The following is a 24,305-nucleotide window of genomic DNA, read 5'->3' on the forward strand; positions in this document are numbered from 1 at the left end:
AAAAAAAAAAAGTTTTGTTTTGTTTTGAGACAGGGTGTCACTCTGTTGCCCAGGCTGGAGTGGAGGGGTGACATCACAGCTCACTGCAACCTCAATTTCCCAGGCTCAAGCAGTCCCTCCATCTTCAGCCTCCTGAGCAGCAAGCACCACATGCACACACCACCATGCCCAGTTAATTTTTTTATTTTTTTGTAGAGATAGGGTCTCCCTACGTTGCCCGGGTTGGTCTCAAACTTCTAGGCTTGAGCAATGCTCTCACTTCCCAAAGTGCTAGAATTACAAGAGTGAGCCACCACGCCTGGCCTACAAATGTTTTTGAAACATATAAAGGGGTAAGGGTATTCAAAGTCTTTCTTTTAATGAAAAAAAAATTAGAACAATAAAACATGTTTCTCCATATCAGATTAAGAAAGATTAGAAATGTTATATAGTAAGGCAGACTTTCATGAATTATTGGTGGAAGTATAAATTGTTGTAATTCCATTGTAGGACGATTAACTAATATTGAAATTTTAATCCATTTATACTTTGACCCTTCAATTTCATGTGAAGGAATTTGTGTCCTTCAAAAATATGCTACATGTAAGCAAAAATAGGTTGCTAGGATATTTATTGCAACATTATCATAATAAAAAAATACACCATAAATAACAACCAGTATTGGAGATCTCTAAATGTACAAGATTCTGCAGTTATTAAAAGGGATGAGGTATATCTCTATAAATAAAGATGTACAGGACAGGCGGTTAGCTGAAGAAGAGGCTTGACCATGTCATGGGCAACACCCTGTTATTTGCTCCCATCACAAAGTAAGCACCTACAGTGCCCAGAACCCTTCAAAAAATCGAAGAAACCCACCTTCAGTCAGCAAGTCGAGGCAATATAGGTGATATCTGGATCTGATAAGAATTAAAGGGAAAATAAAACTCCTCAGGCAAGTATCTGTCTCTTAGTGTTCTCGAATCTTCATCTCATGGTGGTGAAAACACACCAAGATATAATCTTGCTCAGAAAAAAGGGGGGCTGCCTATGTTTGCCAGGCCCTAGAATAATGCCTTATATTTATAATAAAAAATAAAGTTCAGCTCCAATTAATGAAATAAAAACAAAAGCCTTTCTTATTAATTAGTTGCTATAAACACACAACAACAAAACACTAATTACCAATAACTCTTCAATAAATTTGAGTAAAGATACAATTTAAAACAACCAGTTCTCTTTTTACAAAACTCCAGCTGCCTTCTCTCACTGCTTAATATAATCTTCCTGCACAACCCCACTCCTGTCCTGCTTTAAGAAAAAATTTAACTTTCCTTCACTAAAATTCAGGTATCAAATAGCTTATCCACAGTTCCCTGGATGCTAGCTTAGGGCAGCAGCTATCAGAGTTCATTGATTTGCTGCTAGCAAATTGGAAGATTTAATGGTGTGACTTCCGCATGTTGCTAGTTGATCAGGTCTCACTGGGGTCTCTCCAAATGGGAAAAGAATTGCTTCCTGCTAATCTCAGGCAGCAGCACTGCGTCCACATCCATTTCCACACTGATCTTAAGCAGAAAGAAGACAGAGAAAGATTATGTTTCATTCTCCCACTGCGTCTACATAAAACCCAATTGTCGCCCCTTTCTGATCAGCAAGATGTTACCTTGGCAACTACTTTGTACAGCTCTTATTCGTCTCTCTTTTAAAGCTCATCATTTGTGTAAAAGTTATTTTGCCTCCTAATGAGTAAGAGGAGACATTAGCCAGCCTGACTGCTTCCCTGGTACTTCCAGACAAAGGTTGTAAAACTGGCAGCCCAGGGGCCAAATTAAACTCTCAGGCATGTTCGACCCACACAAAATTTTTGGTTTTGTTTATTGGATTTTTTTAACGTGAGTTAACATTTACAAACCAGAAGATCTAAAATGAAAATGTAGATTTGCAGTTCTCTTTACTAATGTTTAGACCTGAAGTCACTGGGCCTACGTTCTTCATAAGCAGCTGTTGCTTCATACTGGTCGCTGCCCTCCGCTCGACCCAATTCCTTGGATTAGATTACCCAGGTGGCATCTGGGTTGTAACCTCTGTTCTAGGTAGGATATATGCCCTTTTATAAAAAGTGCTAATATTTAGAACTGAACAAAAGTTGTTTTTAAGCTATCTGAAGCTTTCAAGATGTTTTTGTTTCTCAAAATTCAGTAGAACTTCAATTCACCAAATGTCTTCCCACATGCACAAGATTTTTCAACATTATCCTTAACTTTCAGCACCATTGCTAATGAAGCTCAGAAACTTAAGACACTTTGAGAGTTCAACCAAGAAAAGGCAAAGCTGAGGAGAGAAACAACCCATGTCTACTGATCAGTTAGAGCGGCGAGGAAGCTGCTAGGGAAGGCAAAAGGCAGCGGTCCTCAAACTTGAGTGTGCATTAGGACCACCTGGAAGGCTTGTCGGAAGCACAGGTCTCTGGATCTGAGATCCTGATTCAGTAGGTCAAGAGTGGGGCCTGAGAATTTACATGTCTAACAAGTCTCCAGTGAGGCTGATGTTCCTGGTCTGGAAACCACACGTAGAGAATCACTGAGATCTTTTTGTATCAAATATATCTGTAAATGCACACTGGCTGATATTGTTTGGATATTTATCCCTGTCCAAATCTCATGTTGAATTGTAATCCCCAGAGCTAGCGGTCGGGCCTGGTGGGAGGTGTTTGGATCATGGGGTGGATCCCTCAATGGCTTAGTGCTGTCCATGCAATAGTGAGTGTGTTCTCGAGAGATCTGGTTGTGTCAAAGTGTATGGCATCTCCCCCTGCCAATCTCTCTCTCCTTCTGGCTTGCTCCTGCTTTCTCTATGTGAAGTGCCTACTCCTGCTTCACGTTTTGCCACAAGTAAAAGCTTCCTGACGCCTCCGCAGGAGCAGATGCCAGTGTCATGCTTCCTGTGCAGCCTGCAGAACCATGAGCCAATTCAATCTCTTTTCTTAAAAATTACCCAGTCTCGGGTATTTCTTTATGGCAATGCAAGAACAGCCTAATACAGTGGCCAAACACAAAAGAAGTTTATTTCCCTTCCAGTCTGGGCATGATGCCTCACTGTAATCCTAGCACCTTTGGGAGGCCTAGACAGAAGGCTCGCTTGAGCCCAGGAGTACGAGGCTGCAGTAAGCTATAGTCACTCCATGGCATTCCAACCGTGGGTGACAGAGCAAGATCCTGTCTCTTAAAAGGAAAAAAGAAAAATCAAAGCAAGTTTTCTCTCAATCGGTGATTCAGGAACCCAAGCTTCTTTGAGTTTATCCCCCTACTAACCACTAGGAGGAGGATGTAGGGATGAAAGTGGGAAAGGTACCAGGAAAGTGGGCTAATTTTTAAAACCCTTGGCATAGAAGTAACATACATCACTTTCACTCACGTTTCATTGGTAAGGACAAGTCACGTGACCATATCTAGCTGCAGAGTGTTGAAAAATACAGTCGCTAAATAAACAGCCACCTCCCAGCAGCAATTCTGTAGAAAAGGAAAGGGAGAACTCACATTTTTTTGTTTTGTTTTGTTTTTGGACAACTAGCCAATTCCCCCTAAGCAGCTATGAATGTGCCTCACTCTTGCCTCCACTGATTTTCTTCCCCAGTCCCAGAAGGCCCTTCTCTCTTCTCATTGCCCATCCACACCTCAGCACCCTCCTGGTAATTCACCTCCACCAGAATTCCCAGTAAAAAGTTTCCCATCATTTATGTTCGGGTGTAGCTAAAATAACTTTCCTCAAGAGTTTGTTGTTTCCTTGAGGATATTTTTAATGATCATTATGACGTTAAAGAACAAGAGTTGCTCTTCTGCAGTTAATCAAAAGGAAAAAATAAACTGATTGCATTTTTAAAGTTTGATTAAAGACTTACTAGAGTTAAGTATCCCATCAGATTTGTTTACAAAAAATTAACAAATAAATAGACAAAGTAAATAGGTAACAGAAGGTGCCTAAAATAATTAACATCTCAACATTAAAACCTAAGTGTCCTCCTGAAATGAATTAATACTTTCTAAAATCATCTCTAGCTCCTGCGATCTAAAGTGAGTTATTGAGGTGATCTGTGTGGTCTAAAATCTATTAAAACTAACAATGTGAAAATAGCATAAAGAATGACCCATTTACCATTGCAAGCAGTAGGAAACTGACCCAAACGAGCTTAAACACAAAGGGAACTTATTGTTTCCCATAAGATGAAAAGTCCAGGGGTAGAATAACTTTCAGATGTGGCTGAATCCTGAGTTCAACCAATGTCATCAGGACCATTTTTCTACATCTCTTGGCTTTGTGTCATAACGGGATGGCCACAATGGTTCTAATCCCTACACCCTCCTTTAGGTCCCACAGATAAAATTAAGAGTTGCCTAATGATGAAAACATCATTGTGATTCATTAACTATGAGTTGACTATGACTTATCTCAATTCTCTAGAGGGGTTTGAGGAAGCTCAATGTCCCATTCCGGTTTGGAGCCAGTTGAGAGAAAGATCCAGGAGCCAAGTAGAGAAGCATTAAAATGTCAGCCTTACTCATGGCTTTAGGTCTGCCAACCAAATGAGCTTGCTAATTCCCAAATTAGATGGACCTGCCCGATCACAGACATGCAGTCTCCCATGGGGGTCTGCTCCTGTGATGTACAGCATTGAGGAGCATAGAAGGCTGTCTGCACACTGGTAGGTCACTAAGAGAAAACAGAAAGGGACTGAGAGTCAGCTACTGTACCCAAACTCACTCATCAGCTAGCTCACTCTTCCTCCCTTGAGGGGAAAAGAAAAGTGGGATACAGGGAACCAAGGAGATGGGAGTGTTGTTCTGAAAAAGTCCATACACACAGAAACAGAAGAATAGGGAATGTCTCCTCCCAGCCTATAACAGAACAGAAAATGATAACAACAGATGTCAACTACAAGTAGAAAATGAGACTTAACTTTTAAATACACAGAGTAAAACATATACAACCAAATGGTTAGAGTGCTCAGCATTTTTAGTTATGAAAACATATTTCTCTCACCTGCCATGGAGACCCCATAATACCCTTGAGATACTACAGTTCACAGTGGTTGCCATTATCTGATTTAGCATTTTCCTACAGGTGAAAGATAAGGGTCTTAGTCCCAGCTGCTGTAACAAAGTAGTGTAGCCTGGGTGGCTTACAAACAACAGAAATTTCCCACCATTCTGGAGGCTGAAAGTCAGAGATCAGGGCGCCAGCATGGTGAGGTGCTGGCAAAGACTCTCTTCCAGATCGCAAACTGCCAATTTTATGTTGTATTCTCCCAAGGTGGCAAGCAGAGGAACTAGGCCTCCTGCCTCTTTGTATGAGGCACTAGTCCCATTCTTGAGGGTTCTTTCCTCATGACCTGATTACCTCCCAAAGGCCTCACCTCCAATCCATCGCATTAGGGATTAGATTTCAGCATATAAATTTGAGAGGGACAAAAATATCCAGTGCATAACACCAAGTATAAAAGTGGACTTAATTTATGTTTCTGCTCTAGGATGAAGTAGGAATGAGTAACCAGAAGAATACAGTTGACAGTTTAGGAAAGAGATTCAAACAAAATAAATAGGAAATTCATACTGATCTGGATCTGACTCTAGAATGTAAGCTCCATGAGAAAAACTCCCTTGTCTGCACCACTGTATTTCTCCCCAGTGCCTAGACTCGGGCCTCTGGCATATAGTAAAGGTTCAATAAAATTTGCAGAATGAGTTAGGAAGGGAAGCTTTGAAATCAGAAAAATAAAATCTTTTGGGGGTTTAGTGGTCACAAAAGAACAGTGTCACTTGGGATTGAAGATAATAATTTGATCCTAACTAAAATGATCCTACCTCATGCTGGTGAAAGAGAATCTAGTGGACCTAGAAGAGCTCAAGAATTAGGGGAAGCTAGGCACAGTGGCTCAGGCCTATAATCCCAACACTTTGGGAGGCTGAGGTGGGAGGATCGCTTGAGCCCAGGAGTTCGAGACTAGCCTGGGCAGCATAGGGAGGCCTCCCCTCTACAAAGAAATTAAAATAAAAAAATTAAAATTTTAGAAAAACAATTAGGAAACCAGAAAATATCTGAAATGACAAGAATCTTTGAGGTAATTTAATGTAGTAATTCCCAACAAAAAACAGCTATACACTAGAAACACCTGGGGAGTTGTTTGTTTGTTGTTTTTAATTCTGATAGGCAGACCCCGCTTCCTAAGATTCTGACCCAGACACCTGTAACCTACAATAGGAGGAATAGCAGAGAAGAGGGGCAGCCTGGAGTCAGGCCCGGGTCTAATTCCCTTTGTCCCCTAGGGTGCCTAACACAGACCATGTTTTCTGACTACAACCAAGTAAAGAACAGAGAACTATCACAGGAGAACCCACAACCTGGTCACTTGGGTGTCCCTGGAAGCCCTCTTGGGAGAGGGGTGGAGGAGTGACACCTTCTGGTTACACCCAACCTATTTTATCCCCATGTTCTCCAAGAGTGTATCAGATGACTTGAGTCTGTCCATTTCAAACAAGACTTCCTCAAAAACATTCTACAAACCATCACCCAACGAGGATGGTGAAAATTTTGATTTTGAAATGTCAGTGGGACCCAGCAGGCCCTCGCAGCAGCTGAGGGGCTGTAGGATGTGCGGCGTGATGTTCACGGCGGTGCGCTCACAGCACCTTCCCTTGGCAGAGGCCGAAACCTCTCCCATGCCGCGCCGGCCGGTGGACCGATCCCGCCCAAGGAGCTTCTCACGGGACCTCTCAGCGTCACGGCGCGCAGAGCAGCCGGGGACGTCCGGGCAATCGGCCTCCCCGCCAGACGGAGCCGCGCACGTCCCGGCAGCTCACTCGCCCGGGCATGACCGGCCCGGGCAAAGGCCTCCGGAATGGGTGTTTCGGAGCTCCCCCTAGGAGGGGACGCCCCTGTCAGGCCGGTGCTGATGCGGCTGCGCGGCTGGCGTTTTCTTTCCGCAGTGTCAGCTTCGGGTCCCTCCTGGCCTCCCCTCGGCCGCCCGCGTGCAGGATCACAGCCCGGCCCGCCCCCGCGCCCCCCCCGCCCCCCCGCCCGAGGAGCTTCTTCCAAACGGCCGCTTGAAGGACAGCCCCGGGCCGGGCGCGGTGGCTCACGCCTGCAATCCCAGCACTTTGGGAGGCCGAGGCGGGCGGATCACGAGGTCAGGAGATCGAGACCATCCTGGCTAACACGGTGAAACCCGTCTCTACTAAAATACGAAAACTTAGCCGGGCGTGGTGGCACGCGCCTGTAGTTCCAGCTACTCGGGAGACTGAGGCAGGAGAATCGCTTGAACCGGGGAGACGGAGGTTGCAGCAAGCCGAGATCGCGCCCGCTCCAGCCTGGCAACGGAACGAAATTCAGTCCCAAAAAAAAAAAAAAAAAAAAAAAAAAAAAAAAAAAAAAAAAAAAAAGACAGCCCCACGCCAGCCGGCCTTCCTGGAACTGGAGCCACTCAAAGGGGCCAGATCCAACCCGGTGACGAGTCCTGGGAGCGGCCCGCTTCCCCACGACCCTCTCTCCGCCTCGCTTGGGCCTCCTACGGGCAGCGCCGGGGAGCTCCCACAGGACAAAGCACGTCACCAGTTCCTTCCCCCTTCTCTGCCTGCCTGGGCTTTGAAATACGGTGCGTGTTCCTACCGCGTTTTGGGCTCTGCTGGTGACAGCAGGGCTCTGGCTACCACGCCAAGGAGTCATGGCATTAATTATTCTCTCATCTGCGGGGAAAGGTGTGAGGGCTGCGCCCTGCAAAGCACATGGAATTGGAGTACAGTCAGCATTTACTCTCCAGGCTGAAAAACGGGGTGGGGGTGGGGGGTTCTCATTCAATTCCCTCACTCCTCCTGTGCCTTTTAACTAACTTTGAAATTCCTCTGGCTGCTGGTGCCTCCGTGCTGTTTCCAAGGGCTGGAGCCCCACACTGATTTATTTGGTAACCATCACAGGAATTTCAGAAAATGAGAACTGGAGGAGGAAGCGAGGCCTGAAGTAATTAAGATGATTTGTTACACGCGATTCAGGTAGGCACTAAGGGGTACCTGAACACAGAGAGAATATAAGATCAAAGGAAAGGCAGTCCCGAAAGTGGGAGCTCTTCGCAAAAGGAAAACAGGCCAGGGGAAGGTGCCCAGATCACTGCCAAATTAAAACACCCCGTATTTTTATCTTCACCCAGAGATAAAACAGAGGTAGGTAAATTTTTATTCACATTTGCTTTCAGCAGTTAGCTTTCATAATTAAAAAAAAAAAAAAAAATTCAAATGTGTCTGCCATTTGTACAAGTTCACAAGATCTCCCTACCCGAAATCATTTGTCAGTGGATAACAGTGTGCTATTTAAGCCCCAGGAATGCAGCTGCAAGAGTGAACATTCCTTAGAAAGTACCTGTTCTTTACAAGCTTGTTAGTGACTCTTGAAAATCCTCTCTGTGATGGGATCTCATGCTCACTGGCATCCCACCAGGTCGCGGGATGTGGAGGGTGGCTTTAAAGAGGAGAGGGGCAGAGTGAGTGTGCATCCCGACACCCCCCCCCCACATTTCAAAAACCCAACTTGATCTTTTGCTGCGCAATTCTCCTGCAATGTTGATCCTCAAACACCAACCGTCTTATTATTTTCCAACACTATTTATGCCTCAGACCTTCTGCTATGTTGCCACAATACACTCATTCGTCTGTCTTCCCCATTAACTAACTTTATGGCCCCAGTGACCTACAGCAGTCACAGTCCTTCTCCTGGCTGATATTTCATCCAGAATTCCTCCTGGGCTCTGGAAGTTGCAGTTGTTTGGGAGTACGGTGACACAAGAACAGACCTGGAATTGGAATCCATGACTCTGGCAAAATGAAAACAAGCCTTTTTCATCTTCTTTCTCATCCCCTCTCCATAAGGTGACAAGGTGACATCAAGATTCCTTACACTCCTGAAATATCATTCTTATCTACTACAGAGACTATAGAGAAGACTTTAAGTGTGAGTAATAGCATTACAGAGTACTGTTTTGGTGTTTTTTTGAAACAGAGCCTTGCTCTGTCACCCAGGCTGGAGTGTAATGGCACCATCATGGCTCACTGCAGCCTTGACCTCCTGGGCTCAAGTGATCCTCCCACTTCATCCTCCTAAGTAGCTGGAACTACAGCCATGCACCGCCACACTCAGCTAATTTTGTTTTTCTTTTCTGCAGGGATGGGGACTCACTATGTTGCCTAGGCTGGTCTCAAACTCCTGGGTTCAAGCAATCCCCTTGCCTGGGCCTCCCAAAGTGCTGGGATTACAGGTGTGAGCTACTGTGCCCCGGCTAGAATGAATATTCTTTTCTTCTTCTAGAGCCTTCAGATGAGAGTGAATATTAAGCTTAGTATTTACAACACACCCAGAAGAACAGTACCTTCCGATAACCCATTCTAAAATGGAGAAGATACTGGATGGGGAAGGTAAGTAACTTGCCTTGGGTCACAGAAGGATATCTACCACCTCTGTGAATAAATACCTGATTTCCTTCCACGCCTGAGACTGTATTTACCTATGGCTACAGAGTTGCTGTGGAGACTAAACTGACACAGCAGTCAAGTACCCACTTGGTACTATTTTCATTGAATGAACTTTTGACAGAATTGCTTGGCCTGAATGAATGTTGCATTGTCTGAGAGTCCCCTGCAGTTTGATAGGGTTTTTTTCTTCTAAGAGGCCTCTGCCTGGGTGCTGATCTTGCTCCAGGCCTCCTAGAGGCCTGCACACTGCTGTGGGAGGACGGTAGAGGTACTGACCACAATTACAGAAGTAAGCAAAGTGACTTGTGCAGTGGTCTCCAACCCCCGATGCGGTCTCATCGCTTTGCTCTGAGGAGAGGGTTTGTTACATTCCTTCTCCCTTCAAACATTTTCAGAAATTCAAGCATCTCCAACAATGCTGCCATCCTCCACAAAAACCCCACAGAGCCGAGGTTAACTCCTCAACTCCAAAGGACAGGGAGATCACAGGACTTTTCCTTGAACCAGCCGTAATGCAGTTTCTTCTTGTGGTGGAGAGAGACAGTGTCTACAAAAGGCTGTCTCTCTGCTCCATCACTATTCCCCAAGCTGCAGCATGCACACAAACTACCTGGGCAGCTGGTTGAAATGTAGATTCTGTTTCAGCAGGACTGGGGGCCTGAGATTCTGCATTTCTAATAGGCTCCCAGGTGATACCTGTGCGGCCAGTCCTGACACTGTGAGCAGCCAGGAATTATTTACATGGATCTCTTTTCCTTGTGAACCCTTTGATGTTGCATTTTGACAAAGAAGTCCTGTAGAGACTAGAGGCTGTGGCCTCACCCCACTGCTATGGGTAGAAGTAGGGCTTTCCTGTGACAGAAAGAACTTCCCAAAGTCAATCGCCAGGGAAAGAGACCTTGAGACCACCCAGAAAGAAGGTGCCTCACCTGCTGCTGAACCAGCACTTCCACAGATGAGGCTTAAGCAGTCTCTTGGCATCAGGAACCCGCCACCTGGCAACATTCCACGAGTCAGACAGGCCAACATATGGGGCCATAAACTGAAGAAAAGTAAACTTTGCCTTGTAACCCTACCTGCATGTAGTTCCTTTTGTGGCCAGCCTGGCTCAGCTGTGAATCTAAGGAATTAAAAGAAGTTTCAAGTGTCCCCCAGCTTAGAACTGGAGAATTCATAATGAATTAGCACCCTCTGAAGCCAGCTTTCTGGGACCTGCAGAAATTAGCTAGAGATTCCAAGGGGAAGATTAATCTTGAGGAATAAGAGTTGAATCTTTTTTTTTTAATTGTACTTTAAGTTCTTGGGTACATGTGCAGATCTTGTAGGATTGTTGCATAGGCACACACACACATGCCATGGTGGTTTGCTGCATCCATCCCCTCGTCACCTACATCAGGCATTTCTCCCAATGTTATCCCTTCCCAACCTCCCCACCCCCTACTGTCCCTGCCCTAGCCCCCCCGCAGACCCCAGTGTGTGACGTTCCCCTCCCTGTGTCCATGTGTTCTCATTGTCCAACATCTGCTTATGAGTGAGAACGTGCAGTGTTCAGTTTTCTGTTCTTGTGTCAGTTTGCTGAGAATGATGGTTTCCAGGTTCATCCATGTCCCTGCGAAGGTCATGAACTCATCCTTTTTATGGCTGCATAGTATTCCATGGTGTATATGTGCCACATTTTCCATCTTTGTGGTCCAGCTGCTCTTCTTACATGGAGACTTCCCTTCCGAAAAAGGAAGGGAATCTAAGTTTGCTTATTAAGAGAGAAATTTCTTGTTCGTGACGAGAGCACGAAGCTTTAAAAAAGAGAGAGACTTAAGTTTCAGAAACTTGGTTCCTCAATACTGCTGGTGGACCTGAAGTTGTCAATGTCATAACTAAAGACTGGGAAAAGGCAACTTAAGAACGGATGGCTGTGGGCAAAGCCAAGCATCCTGGTTTAGCGCCCCCTAGTGGAAGAGGGGGGCAATATTTATGGTCCCTGCTTCCGGTTAGCTAAGGAACTTAACCACTGGAATTCTGTGAAAGATCATTTCTCTAAGCAGGAATCAACTCAAGCTCTGATCCTCCCTAATAGCATAACTATTTGGCACACATCTAGCCAACTATTAATTAATGCTGCTTCCACAGGGAAAGAGGCCGTGGTCAGACCAGCCTTTAATGAGCATCCCAGGGCCTGGCCAGACTTTGAGGGAAGGAGCATATTGAGATATTAGACAAAGCTCAAAAACAATAGGTGCCTGCGCCCTCTAAGTAGCTCATGTATTACAGGTCTGACAAGTCTCATTGATTTAAATAGCTAGAGCACTGCTTGGATTTTAATCTCCTTCACCCTTATACCAAGGAGGTCGCTGTTTAAATGCTTTTACTTAATAATGTAAACACCTGTCACACGCCAGGGGCAAAGCTATTAGGGAGGAGGATTATTTAAAGCAACGCTCCTGAATACAACATTGCTATTATTGTCTTATCCTCCGTTGCCAGGGTCTGAGCAGGACTTGCTTTTTTAAGACTAGAGACAGTGGCCAAGACACCTAGTGCTCTGTCCCCTAACACCCAGATAGAATAGGCATCTGCTCACATACTGTCATCTGAATGTCCCTAAATATCTGATCTGCCAAGAGTGTTGTACTCAGCGCATGTCTACCAAAATCCCTTGTTAAAGTGGAAAGCTGTTTCCATAGGGGCTATTAGGACTGTTATCCTTGTAGCTACAAGGCACCAGGAACTAAACTCTTCACAGTTAGTATCTCTTTTGTAGCTACAACAACCCTGTGATTTAGTGCTGTTGTTAACCCCACAATGTGAAGAACAGAATGGGTAAGTAACTTTCTCAAGGACTACACAGTATTTAGCAGAAAAAAGGATTCAAACCTAGGATTGGCTTCAGAGTATGTGCTTTTAGGCACTATGCCATATTGTCTCTAACTATACACACACACACACACACATAAACACCAAGGAGATATATATATATATCTGGATATATAGATTTTTTTTGAGACAGGGTCTCACTTTGTCACCCAGGCTGGAGTGCAGGGCCACGAACATGGCTCACTACAGCCTCGACCTCCTGGACTCAAGCAATCCACCTGCCTCAGACCCCTGAGTAGCTGGGACTATAGGTGAGCACTGACATGCCTGGCTAATTTTTGTACTTTTTTGAAGAGATGGGGTTTTACCATGTTGCCCTGGATGGTATCAAACTCCTGAGCTCAAGCAATCCACCGATTTTGGCCTCACAAAGTGCTGGGATTACAGGTATGAGCCACAGCACCCAGCCTTATATCTGTGTGTGTGTGTGTGTGTGTGTGTGTGTGTGTGTGTGTGTGTGTGTGGCTGTGGCTGTCATTAGGACTCATTAGTTTACCACATAAGCCTGTCACATGGCAAGGCATGGAAAGTAGAAAACGTCCTCTTCAAAGTTTCATAAGTGTTAGAAATAATAGTTTGTTTTAAAGACTTTCATCAAAGACTTCTTGCTTTTTGCTAATAATTCTTTGTTAAGCCCTATCCTATGTAGCTCTTAGACATGCTTATAGGCACGTAGAACATTCTATATCCTTATACTTTAACCAAGATATCTGTGCTAAATGTGCTCATAGGCATGTCCCAGCTCACAGCCTATGACCCTTCCTTGTTTGGATTTCTTCACTGTTTTACCTGTTTAGAAAAGTTTTACGTTATTAGCCAATCACGTTTTAGTTTAGATTGTGAGGCCTGGCCCCAACCAACTGAGATCAGACACAGCAGTAAGGATAACCCCAAATGCCTAAGGGATAAATATGGTCTGCTTTTCTTTTATTTGTTGTACTCTCTTGGCAAGGTGGCTGGCAAGGGTACCCTTCCTACAGGAAGTCAAAATTGCCTTGCTGGGAGATCCTTTGTCTCAGTGCTAATTTTTCTTTGTGGCACCAAGGATCCGTTTCCAATGCAAGGTAAAAGCCTAGAGGAATGGCACAGAAGAGAGTAGAAATGGGAAAAAAACAGAATCTAGAGGGTGAATGGGTAGGAGAGCCTGAGGGTGTGCCCTAGAGCCTGGACCGGGGTCTTTGGAACAGAATATGGGCATCAGGAGGCCCCGGAGTTAGGACCTGCCAAAACCACAGATGTGAGAGCACTGCCTATAACCTAGCAGGGAGGAAGGATCATCCCTGCCTCCTCTCTCTCTCTTCCTTTACCCAAGCTGATTCATCCAAGAGGCATGCTTGAAGCCAAAGCACAAGCCCTTCCCCCACTCCACCTGCCATCTATGTCTTCTGAATGCTCATCGTAACTGCAAGTCTTGGCAAAACTCATGTCTGCCTGGGACCTGCCAATAGCACCTAAAGCCCTGATGTCATCTAACCAACTGTTAGTTAATGACACTGGCCCTAAGTTGGAGGGCGTGCTAATGAAAAGTGCAGGCCACAGTAGGCACTGGTCTTTATTCAAGTTACTGGTCAGATATTGGTGTGCTTTATTAAATTAAGACAACTCCCTTCCACAAACGTATCTTAGTGATGAAAGCCAATCTGTATAACTTGGTTCAAGCACCTGAGTTCAACAGTAATTTGGTAAGCAAACCCTTTATGACAAAACGGAACAAAAAATTAGAAAATGGTTCATTCATTCATCAAATATTCATTAAACTTCTTTTATATAAGGCACTGTCCGTAGTATTGTAGATGAATCAGAGAATAGGAGCATCACTCTCTCTCCTTGTGTGGAACTTTCAGTTACATGGGAGACAGAAAGCAAATCAGCAAAAAGGGAAAACAAACAGAATGTCAGGTGTTGAAAGAAAATACTCAGAGCCGTGTTTCTCCAAGAGTGATGCCCATCCCGGCAGCATCAGCGTCACTTGAGAACTTGTTAAAACACAGACCTTCATGCCACTTCCAAACCTGGTAAATCAAAAACTCTGGCCATGGGCCCCAGCAACCTGTGTTTTAACAAGCCTGCCAGGTGATCCTGATCTGTGCTAAGGCTAAGGAACCACTAGAATAGAAAGTGAGGGTGGAGAAGGGAGCATCTTTAGGTAATGTCATCAGGAGAGCCTTCTCTGACATTCAAACTGAGACCTTACAGATGAAAAGAAACATGCCTTGCAAGAGTCAAGAGAAAAAATATTCCAGGCACGAGGAATAGCAGGTGCAAAGTCCTTAAGGCAGGGAACATGTTATGGTCAAGAAACGGAAGGGAAAGGGGAGAACACAGTTATTGAAAGGCAAGCTGATGGGTGCAGGGGTCTGATCATGCAAGGACTTAGAGACCTCAGTAAAGAGGATGAATTATAAACCTACACAAATGCCCTAATGAAAGAAACATGGTCCTGTGAGAGCTTATAGCACATGAACCCAACCTAGTTTGTGGGTCAGGAAGAACTTTCCAGAGGTAATGATGTTTGAAGATATTTTTTTTTCCTTCATGCTTATAAGTTCTTAGAGCAGGCTGCTGTAACAAACAAACAAAAAAAAAAAGGTTGACAAGAGAAAAACAAACAGATGTTTGTTTGATTAATGTATATTTCATACATACATGGGAGAAACCCAGAGAATAAGAAACTTTCAAAGAGGTGGCTTTGAATACCAATTTATATAGCATCTTCAACAAGTGACAGTACATTTTTAGATTTCTGACACAAAGGAAAAGAATTCTGAGTCTTTAGGGGCAGCAACTTGTGGGAAGGCAAATAATTGGCAGACAAAGGCTAGTTAGTGAAGCTTGTTAGTCTACGTTCCTCTGGTGCTTTCTCCGGCATGTAAGGATCCAAAGTTGTCTTAGGTGGTTAACCTCTGTTTGCCCACGGAACAAGAAGAAGTGGGATGTCTTTTGTCTTCATAAATTTATGTCCTGATTTTAGGCAAATAGGGAAAGGGCAGGGAGCTTTCCTCCATGTGTTTCTTATTTGCCATCAGCTCACCAATCCTCATGTCAAAAGGCATATTTTGGGGTGGCATATTCTGGTCTCTCGCAGTATCAAGGATAAGTACAAGACAACTAAAAAAGTGGAGGAACCATCAAGTGCAAAGCCCCAGAGACAGGAAAGAGCGTGACACTGTCAAGTGTTTCCATTGTGAAAGCCTTTGAAGTAGGCAAACTTGAATCCTGGACGTCCTGACAAATCCTTCCTGTTTATTCTGTAGCATTCATTGTCTTTGGCCTATTTTACAACTACTGCAAGTTGTAGAAAACTGAGAGTAATACAAATGATTCTCGTCTATAGAAACGCAAATTAATTTTGCCCAGTGACATGCAATTGATTATTGCCCTGGGAATATGGCTAGTTTTGCAACTATTAACAAATTGAGTTCAGCATTTCCTGACTGGGGTGTGTGTGTGTGTGTGTGTGTGTGTGTGTGTGTGTGTGTTCTGAATTCTTCTAACCAGTTGTGACATCTTACTGATTCACTCATTAATCAGTGAACTAGAAAAATCTTTGACACATGTTCATTTTATATTCATACAGGAGTTATAAGTTTACCTTTTTAAAAAAATTATTCTTTAGGAATGTATACAAGGAATTACAAAGAGGCAGTATGGTACCAGATTGCCATACAAATTATAGGACACCCAGCTTGAATTCAGATAAATAATTTTTTCTATAAATATGATCCAAAAATCACATAAGACATACTAAAAGAGTTTTCAGTGTTCATCAGAAGTTGAAACTTCCCTGGGCACCGTGTATTTCTTCTTGCTAAATCTGACAGTGCTGCAGCAAGGTCACTGTGCTCTGTGCTCCCACTGCGGCCCTTATTTGCTTCCGGGTTTGGAAACAGAAAGAACCACCTTTTATTGGTCTTTAGCTCCTTCTCAGAGGCTACATTAGCGTATCTCCTCCTCAAATTTCAAAGCCAAATTTCATTTTGTGTTTTAAAAATAAATTAGCATCAACTGTCGCCCTTACCAAGGGGGCAGGTGCAGCCAGGCCCCTCCCAGGGATACTCCTTCTACCCTGTGCTGCTCCATCACACAGAGCTTGAAAAATTTCCACCAATTCCATCAACACGGAAACTAGTAACTTAGTGCTGTCAATCAGGGGTCCCCAAACCCTGGTCCACAGACCCGTATGGGTTAGGAACCGGCGCACAGCAGGAAGTGAGAGGCATTACCGCCTGAGCTCCGCCTCCTGTCAGATCAGCAGCTGCATTAGATTCTCATAGGGGAATCTAATCTCACCCTGTTGTGAATTGCACATGCGAGAGATGTAGGTTGCGTGCTCCTTATGAGAATCTAACCCTAATGCCTGATGATCTGAGGTGGAACGGTTTCATCCCAAAACCATCCCCCGACCCTTCTGAGGAAAAATTGCCTTCCATGAAACCAGTCCCTGGTGCCAAAAAGTTTAGGGATCGCTGCTGAGACCCAACACTTCCACTATGCTGTAGTGCAGTCCTCCATTGCTTCTACCCAAATGACCAGCTGAGCTAGATGAACAAGAACAACCAAACTGATAATTTTTTTAACTCAACAAACCAGTTGACTTGTTGCATTTCAGTACTCTTGGAAAAACTGTTGTCTTATTTCCCAACTGCCTATGAAAAATTTTCTGACCCACAAGAGTGTGTGAGGTGCCATTTACTCTGAGATCTGGAGACAAAGGAAAAAAGAGAGAGAAAAGAAAGGCAAGCTCCACGGGCGACACACAGATTCTTGGGGATGTCTCTGACCCCAAATACATTCCCCCTTCTTAGCCCCTCATCCCTCACTCTATCCAAAATTGCCTGTTTTTCCCCAGTGAGGCTTTGCAACTTTAGGATGAAACTTTTCTATATTCAAAGCCACCTATTAAAATGCAAATATCTTCCCATAAGAATACCCTAACATCAGCTCACATTTTAGTAGAAATTGACTGACAGGACGTAATATACAACCCAGGCATGTGCGGGGAGACAGAGTAGGAGCTCAGTAAGGGATGCTGAGGGCAGGCAGGAAGGAAACCCCAAGAGAGAAGGAGGGTATTGCAAGTATGTAAGAGGCCTGAAGACATGCTGTAGGCCTCAGACCAATCTTGTAAAACAAAGTCTATAAAAATATAAGGAAAGAGCCTTTTAAATTGGGGGCCAAATGCTTTTGTTATTTCCTCTGTTTTTCCCTATAATGTGATATAACATACCTCTGAAAGGAGATTTTCATGGTAACATATTGTTGACTGGGTAGGCTTCCCGGCAGACTGGCAGCAGAGACATACCTGCAAAACAGAGACTTTCCTCCCCAAAGGCGGTCTGATTGCCAGCAGAAGTTTGATCACACTTTTCCGAGCCCGGCTGGCTCTCAGAGGAATTATCATCACTTTCCGAATACACAAGACGATGAATGTGCCCAGCTCTTCCCGGGATGTAGGAGTGGAAGGCTGGCAGACAAATTCTCTCCAGATTGAATAAATGCTGGGGGGCCGGGGAAAGATCATTGTCCCCAGGAACCATCCTTCCCTCTTTAAGCAATGACTGTGCACACCAACTTTGGTTCCCAACTTCTGTAATATTTCTCTGTTATAAATTGGCAAGCACAGCATGTGGTCAAGGAGCCATTACAAGCCCTCTCAAATGAAATTTTTTTTCCCAGAGACTTAATTTCTTAAAATGTGAGAGTGATTGTTTCTGCGGAAAGTAGGACAGTGTCTTTTTGAGCCTGCCAGACAAAAACAAAACTAAACAAAACAAAAGGCAAAGTCTGCGAGAGGATAACAGGCAAGCAGGCTTCCTTGTGTGCACCTGGAGGCCCCTCTTTCGGCGCTGTGGCTGCCTTAATGAGAACAGATGGCACCGTCGGGAGACAGGCTCGATGTTATACGCCTCCCGCGTCCTGCTTCTGAAACCAGCTTTGAGCAGATCTTTTTTCACTGTGAATTGGCGCTGGTTGTTTAAGCGGTGGCCTAGACGTGTGCCAGAAAGCAGGATGTTCATGCAGAAAGCAGGATGCTAATACATTCACGGCTGCCTCTTGCAGAACTCAAAGCCCTTTATAACAGAGCAGGTGAAGTCTTCAGAAGGCCCCGCTTCAAGGATGGAGGAAGAGGCTGCCATAAGCAGCCTGTAGAAGGTGACTCACCTAGTCACTGTCAGAGAAGAAACACCACCCTGAAATCCCTATTCTGTGATTCCAGCTGCCTAATGCTACCACGTGGCTGCAGCCCGAGACCCTCCCCGTGCGGGGTCCAGAAGGTGGGAAGGCAAAGATTCCACCTGCAGGTTAGGAAGTTCTGAAGGAGCTGAACCTGAATGTGGTAACTCTGGCTGACCACCACTCATCCCCCAAGAGCTAGAAGTCACCGCCTCTGTTCAGAAGCTGTTTCTCATAGCCTAATGCCTGACCTCCTGATCTGGGGCAGACGCAGATAAGCTCCCGCAGCAGTATCCACAGAATGAAGGCAGAGAGAGCTCAACATTAGGAAACTCTGGCATTTTAAACTCTGCATTTCACAAAAGTGGTTTTGTTGTCATCATAATTACCCAATTTAAATTACCTCTATTTTCAGGTTTCAAGAAGTCATAAAGAGAGAAAGGAGAGACTTTCATGGTGAGAAATGAGAAATGATGAGAAGAAGAGGCAATCTGTGGAGTCGAGACTTAAAGAGGAAAAATGTTTCCGGAGTCAGCTGCAGCCAAGGTGCCTAAAAATGAAAGAGAAGAAAGAGAAGGGGCTCTCGGTGAGTGGACAACGCACACGGAAAAGGAATGGAGTTTGGAACACAATCTTCCAGTTCCACCAGAGGAAGACCCAAATGAAGTTATCCAGAGGAATTTTTGCTTGGTGGTCAGGTGTGGGATTCTAAAATGAGCATAGAATCATGTCGTGGGGGTTTGTTTTTGGGGGGGTGTTTTTTGTTTTGGGTTTTTTTTTTTTTTGAGACGGAGCCTTGCTCTTGTCGTCCAGGCTGGAGTGCAGTGGCACGATCTCAGCCCACTGCAACCTCTGCCTCCAGGGTTCAAGCGATTCTCTTGCTTCAGCCACCTGAGTAGCTGGGACTACAGGTGTGTGCCACCACGCCTGGCCCGTGTTGCTTTGTTTGCCTGAGAGTGGTGTTCACAAAGGTTGGGGATAAATACTCAGAACTCAAGATTTCTTCCTCATCTTTACAAAATAATAAATGCCAAAACCAGGAGGCATAGGAGAAAAGATGACAATAATTAGCCAGTGTGCCCTTGCAAATCATTAATTGACTAACCCAATTATAATATATAACAGAACACCATAATCCATTACATATCATGTAATCAAGGAATATTCAAATATATTCAAAGATTTGTGGAATGCTCCTAATGTGATTTGAGAGACAAAGCAAGTCACAAAGCAGAATATGAAGTAGGATTCCTAATTTTGCTTTTAAAATGTACCTACATATAAACACGATAAAGAAGTAAATACACTTACATTCCATAATGGTTGCATCGGGATGAGAGAGTTACAGGTGATCTTTAATTTCCTTTACATTTTTCTAAATCATATATCCTGCGCCTTTTCTAAGCACAGAAAAAGAAATTAACATGTAATTTAAAATTTCTAATATTTGTACAGGAAAGCCTCTCCAGTGAGCATTTCTGTGTGAAGGGACCCCAATAATCCCATGCATACCCATCCCCCAGATTCATCCAGGGTGGAGCTCAGGCGCCACCTGTAGTATTATATCTTCTCTCCCATTGTCCTTGAAAAATTGTCTCTTCAAGGGTCCTTAAGGATTCTGTGGAGTTTTCAAAGGTTGAAATTACATATTAGTCCACAGTTTCATACCCCCCAGCGTCAATAACCGTGTCTGACACAAAATAACTGCTCAATAAATGTTCATGGTTTGGATAAATAACCAACCAACCCCAAATTCCCCAAGTGAGATTAGCACATTTATAGCTTAGCCCCTCCTGTGTTAATAAGATCCAGAGAAATGTCACAGCAGCAATACACAGCGCTGCTTTATTTCACTTCCTGCTTTTCGGAGGTGCCTTTGATCCCTGCATGGTGTGAATCATCACATCCACGTCTACCCCATATCACTCAGCAAAGACATGATCACCAAGTTTAAAAGTGCCATGTCATGGAGCCCATAGTGAACCTGGACTGATTCAAGGGTGAAACCATGTTGATTCTCTTGACCACCTGTGCCATCTTGTAACAGGGGAGCTTATCCAGCTCCCAGTTCGGAAGAGGTTCTTAGCCTCGGTAACCCCGAAGAACGGGGAAAAGCGCCCAGGAGGGGTAGTGAGTTTGCCATTGGAATAAATAGTTGGACCCAAAGAGTTTTGCGGAAAAGTGATTTATTAGAGAGAGAGAGAGAGAGAGAGAAAGACTGCTCCCATGCTGTTGTGGGAGGGGACCCAGAAAAGGGATCCGTATAGGTAAGGAGCAGCTGGAGTTTTAAAACCCTTGAGTTAGTCCCTCCCCGTTCATTTTCTCGTCCAATGAGAGGAGTTCTTTCAAACGTCCTCTGGAGTGATTGATCTTTGACTCTGATACAGTACTGGATTGGCTACTTGGTTCACAACTCTCAGTTACAGAGCCCCCTCCTCCCAGAGCTTTCAGAGGGTTTTTGGGGACAAAGGAGCTTCACCCGGCTTTCCCTACCTAGCCCGCACGCACGAGGAAACCCAAAGAACTTTGCATTTGAAACCCCTCTGGTTCCCGATGGAGGCGTGGAGCCGGGAAACTCCTGCCTTTGAAACCAGGCCTCTCACGGCCCAGGAAGAGAAGTCCCTCAATCTCATCCTCAGCCTTACACTGGGCATGTGGGTCTGATCAAGATGCCTGGCCCCGGGCATCTGTCCTCTGGGCACCATGCTTTACGTAAAGTATTAATTCAGAATCTCAGTCAGGATCACCAGGAAGCCAAGCCATCCAGTCTAATGAACGCTGATGAAGGGCCAGGCCCTGGGAAGACAAAGCAGAATGCTTACTGCCATATAGCTCTGCCAACCACTGGCCATGTGACAGATATGGGACATGGCAGGATGCCCAACAGCTGCTACCGGATGAGCTGATGTGAGTGAACCAAGAAAAGCATGGTCAAGCAGAGCCCACCAATACTACCACTACCACTGAAAATCCCCACACCTTTAGGCCCATTAATGCTATTCCCAGAAGTTTATTCTACAGAAACACTCCCACATGTGCACAAAGGTATATGTAAATGTATATTATCACAACAGTGTTTGTTTTAGCAAAAAAAAAAAAAAAATCACAAACAACTTTTATGTCAAGTAATAGACTAGATATATCATGAAATAGTGTCCAGGTGTGAAAAGAACAGTTAAAGCTCATCTAGCATTCATATAGCATTTGTTGCAGGCTCTGTTCTAAATGTGTTACATGCATTAACTCATTTAGTCTTCCCAGCGTCTTAGGAGGCAGGTTACCTACATTAACCCCATTTCACAGGTGAAAAAACTGAGGCACAGAGCCATTAAGTCAGTTTCCTGGGATCACGCCGCTAATAAGTGATGGATCCAGGATTCAGGGCAGAGGTTGAATGGGTCCAAAGTCCACACCATTTACAGCACATCGTAAAATACCAAACTGTGAGCAGGACCTGAAGTCAGATGTATATCTAGTGCAACACACATCATCCACCAGCAAGAATGAGATCAGTTTTAATATGCTGGTATAGAAAGATACATACAAGGTATCGTGGAGTGGAAAAAGTGACTTGAAAAACAGCATACACATTCCCAGTTTTACTTTTAAAAAATCTAGACAAAAATAAATGCATAGACAAGAGACATCTGAAGGTACTCACCAGACTGCTGAAGGTGGTCTCCTCTGGAAAGGACCTGGAAAGGACTTAGAGAAGCTAAGGAAGTATCCTAATTTATCTCTGACTCTTCTGTGTTGTTTGAATTTTATGAGCATGGATTCCTTCAGTAATTTTGAAAAGAGAAGAAAATTAACAAAGAAGAAAGCAAAACCCAGAGAAGGCCGATCAAGCAGAATGTGTAGGTAAGGACAGATTATGGTGTCCAACCTCTGATAGAGCGGTTTCCTTCACACACACAAAAAAAAGCAGAGTCACAAAGTATACTACTTAAGTACCTGGGTCCCAGATAGCTGTGTTATGGGCCATCCGTGTGACAGGTGACATCCCATTTTAGTTCCAGGTCACCCAGCAGTTACTTGGCATATAGAACAATATGACTTTGTAGAAGTGCTTGGGGTTAGCGATCAGAAGGTCTAGGTTAGAATTCCGGCCCTACCTCTCACAAGCTATATAACTTTGGGCCCCTTAGCTCTTTCAGCCTCAGTTTTGTCTTCTGTAAAATACACAGAGTAACATCTACTTCACAATGTTGTTCTGAGAGTAAATGAGAAGACATGCAGTGTCAAGCTCAGCGGACGTCACTTCACAGCCCTGTGATTGATGTGAGTTAAAGGTCACTCCATTGGTCATGGAACAAGACCAGAACCCAGTCTCCTGACCCCAATCCAATGTTCTTTCCATTCATCCACATTGTCCTCCTCTCTGCTCATTGTCTGTGCTCGGACTGGAAGAGGCAAAGAGATGGTTATGGGGCCGTGTTCAAAATGTCCTTGGATCTGTGCTCCTCAGACCTCTAACCAATGATTACCAGAAAGTTTTTTCTTGAAAAAAGCTACAAGCACTGGGAACTTCTGTTTCTAGGCCAAGGAATAAGTTTTAGAAGACTCAGTGGTTAATACTGTGCTCAACCAGGGCACCTCCTGACCACGCTTTTTGCAGTTGTCCCACTATGCCATGTGGCTTCATTGTATCACAGTGACGGAGTCCCTTAATCTTTCCACCTCGATTTTCTCATCTGCAAAACCGAGGATGGTGAATAATTTGTGCCTGCCTTCTCACAAGGTTGTTGAGAGGATCAAATGATAGAGATAAACATCTATGACAGTTGACTGACTGTTCACCACTATTCATTCTCCCCTTCTATTCCCTGGCAATGATGCCCCAAACTCTAGCTAAACACACCTTGTCCAACTACAGACTGCTGTTCCCAGGCTTTACTGCAGCTAGATATGGCCAAGTAGCCAATTACCTGCCAGTGTGATGCAAAGAGAAATGATCATCAACAGCTTTCAGGCCATGCCTTTGTAAGGGTACTGTTGGTTCAACTTTCCCTTTCCACTTTCCGTCAAATTGGAAGTTGGACATGGTGGTAGTGAGTCATCTTTGACTCTAGATGGTAGACGAAGAAGATGGAAGGTATCTGGGTCCTGTAAAAACTCATAAAGCAGAGCTGCCTACCACCTACCACCCTTGGACAACCTGCCAGCTCAGACCTCTATGAGAGAAGAACTCATCCTCTTATTTTATTAAATCCACTATTACTTTTGGTGTTGTAATATCTAACCAATATCCTAACTATTGCAACATTCTATGACTATGTAAACTGCCATGCCAAGACCTTATACTGTGATTATTGTTAATTACATCTGCCAGCTTGATTTAATAAGCCATGTTGTCACATAGCAGTCACCATCTTACTCACAGGATCACAATTTCTGCTTCTGTAGGTCCTATAGGTTACACAACTATTCATTCAGAGTTCTTACATTCATATGAGCCAAACTGTGAGGGTTTCTCCCAGCATCCCTCTGGCACAATCTCTTCTGTTTCTATACTGAGAATCCAGGGTAGCTTGCTTTCTTAAAAACCAAAACTTCTTCTGAACCTTTGGAAGCTTGACAGGGACCAAGTCCCAGCCCCTGTGATAACTAGCCTCACATGTGATGTTTTCCCCAACCTGACCTGGAGCAAGTACCTTACCTTCTAAATAGTTTTCAATCAAGCAAACTAAATATTTGAATTGAAACGTTTACTCGAGTGTTGTTTTTTAATGCACGCACACACACACACACACACACACACACACGCAC

At 44.3% G+C, this 24,305-nt stretch overlaps 2 long non-coding RNA genes across 2 annotated transcripts in view; one reads left to right on the forward strand and one right to left on the reverse strand.

Annotated features, from left to right (window-relative positions):
- Nucleotides 1–24,305, reverse strand: part of LOC119468769 — a 90,226-nt gene that overhangs the window by 2,625 nt on the left and 63,296 nt on the right. Inside the window, exons 2-3 of the long non-coding RNA XR_005197528.1 lie at nt 14,774–14,924; nt 859–1,547 (exon numbers count right to left, since the gene is read on the reverse strand). This is a non-coding gene — a long non-coding RNA (uncharacterized LOC119468769). The remainder of the gene's footprint in view (nt 1–858; nt 1,548–14,773; nt 14,925–24,305) is intronic.
- LOC119468770 lies at nt 7,887–18,983 on the forward strand. Its single transcript, XR_005197529.1, has 3 exons — nt 7,887–8,021; nt 9,328–9,434; nt 18,952–18,983. It is a non-coding gene; the product is annotated as an uncharacterized LOC119468770 (long non-coding RNA).

This window comes from Cebus imitator, unplaced genomic scaffold, assembly GCF_001604975.1.
Source record: "Cebus imitator isolate Cc_AM_T3 unplaced genomic scaffold, Cebus_imitator-1.0 Scaffold490, whole genome shotgun sequence".
Taxonomy (NCBI): Eukaryota; Metazoa; Chordata; class Mammalia; order Primates; family Cebidae; genus Cebus; species Cebus imitator.